Below are 1,506 nucleotides of genomic sequence, written 5' to 3' on the forward strand. Positions count from 1 at the left end.
GGTGAAAGAGAATGGAGACAGAATGGCTGGGCGGCGGCAAACTGGACAACGCGGGCGAAGGGGACAGTTTCCCAGAAGCACACGAGCTGCTCACCCCGACTCGGAAGGAGCCTCGGAAGGAAACGGAAAGCCTCAGTGGACTCGTAACAAGAGAAGACGCAGAATCAGTGATCGGATACCATGCAGCCCCCCCCCCCAAGGGCTGGACAAGATGGCTTCACTGACACTCAGAGAAGGGCTGACACCCAACTGTCGGAGCTCCTCCTAAAGATGGAGCAGGCCCACAAACACCTGTGGGGCTAACTAAAGTGGGAGAAAAGTGAGGCTGTGTACCCTCGCCATGACTTACAACTTATTGGGCTGCCAGCTGCAGGGTCAGCAGTTCGAGACCACCAGTCACTTCCGGGGAAAGAGAGAAGGCTTTCTATTCCCCAAAAGAGCTCCAGTGTGGAAACCCACGGGGGCAGTTCTACCCGGTCCTGGAGGGTCGCGGTGAATCAGAATGGACTCCGTGGCCATGAGTTTGGTTTTTGGCTTGGAATGTCCAACACCCTGGGAAATCCACAGGGGCAGTTCTACCCTGTCCTGGTGTGTGTGTGTGTGTGTGTGTGTCCACTTGGCATCACCATGGTGGCAGTGGGTCTGAGTCGTTCCCATGTGGTAGCACTGTTCTGAGCATGCAGTGTGTGGCATTAGCTCAATGGGTTCTCATCACCCAGGTAACTGTTGCTGGGCCCCCGCTCCCACCCTCACCCCCATTAAAGAGGAGGAGGGCTGCTGGGTGGTGCAGTGGTGAGCTCAAGGCGGAAGCTGAAGTCTGCCTGGAGGCACTCGACAAAAAAGATGCCAATGATCCCATTCCATCCCAAACCCCATGGGGGTGCAGTTGCACTCTGACCCACGGGGGTCACCACATGCCCAGGGGAGCTGGACCGGGTCCACCCGCCAGACCTGCCCTCTTTCACTCCCCAGGCCCCCCGGAAGGGCCAGGCCCAGGCTGGGGCTCCAGGAGAGGGAGGCTGGGCAGCCCAGCCCCTTCCGCCCTCTGGCTTTCAGTCCTCCTGGCTGCTGGCCAAGCTTGGTGAGCAAGACACAGGGTGTGGCCCAGGGAGCGTGGGCCTGGGCCCTCACCCCCTCAGCCCCCGCTCAGTACCCTCTGCCCACAGAGAAGACCCCAGGGGCTGGGCCTCAGGGGCGGGGAAGGAAGGCAGCCAAGGTCAGGGAAGAAGGAATGAGCCAATTCCAGGCAACCTATACGCTGACACTTCACCCCGGGCCATGTAGCGGGGAGGGTGGCGGGGAGTTTGGTTTGGGCTTGGAGGGCAGGTGGAGGAATGAGTTACACATCGGGCTGCTCCCCACAAGGCCAGCAGTTCGAAACCACCAGCTACTCTGAGGGAGAAAGACCGGACTTTCTACTCCCATAAACAGTTACCGTCTCGGAAACCCACAGGGGCAGTTTGCCCTTGTCCTGTAGGGCCATCATGAGTCGGATGGCTGGGTGGC

At 59.8% G+C, this 1,506-nt stretch overlaps 1 protein-coding gene across 1 annotated transcript in view; it reads right to left on the reverse strand.

Annotated features, from left to right (window-relative positions):
• The window catches only part of SELPLG (selectin P ligand), a 9,552-nt gene that overhangs the window by 7,533 nt on the left and 513 nt on the right, over nt 1-1,506 (reverse strand). The gene's annotated exons all lie outside the window — the stretch shown is intronic.

The sequence above is a fragment of the Echinops telfairi genome, unplaced genomic scaffold, assembly GCF_000313985.2.
Source record: "Echinops telfairi isolate 266 unplaced genomic scaffold, ASM31398v2 ScPeMD7_7412;HRSCAF=8450, whole genome shotgun sequence".
Classification (NCBI taxonomy): domain Eukaryota; kingdom Metazoa; phylum Chordata; class Mammalia; order Afrosoricida; family Tenrecidae; genus Echinops; species Echinops telfairi.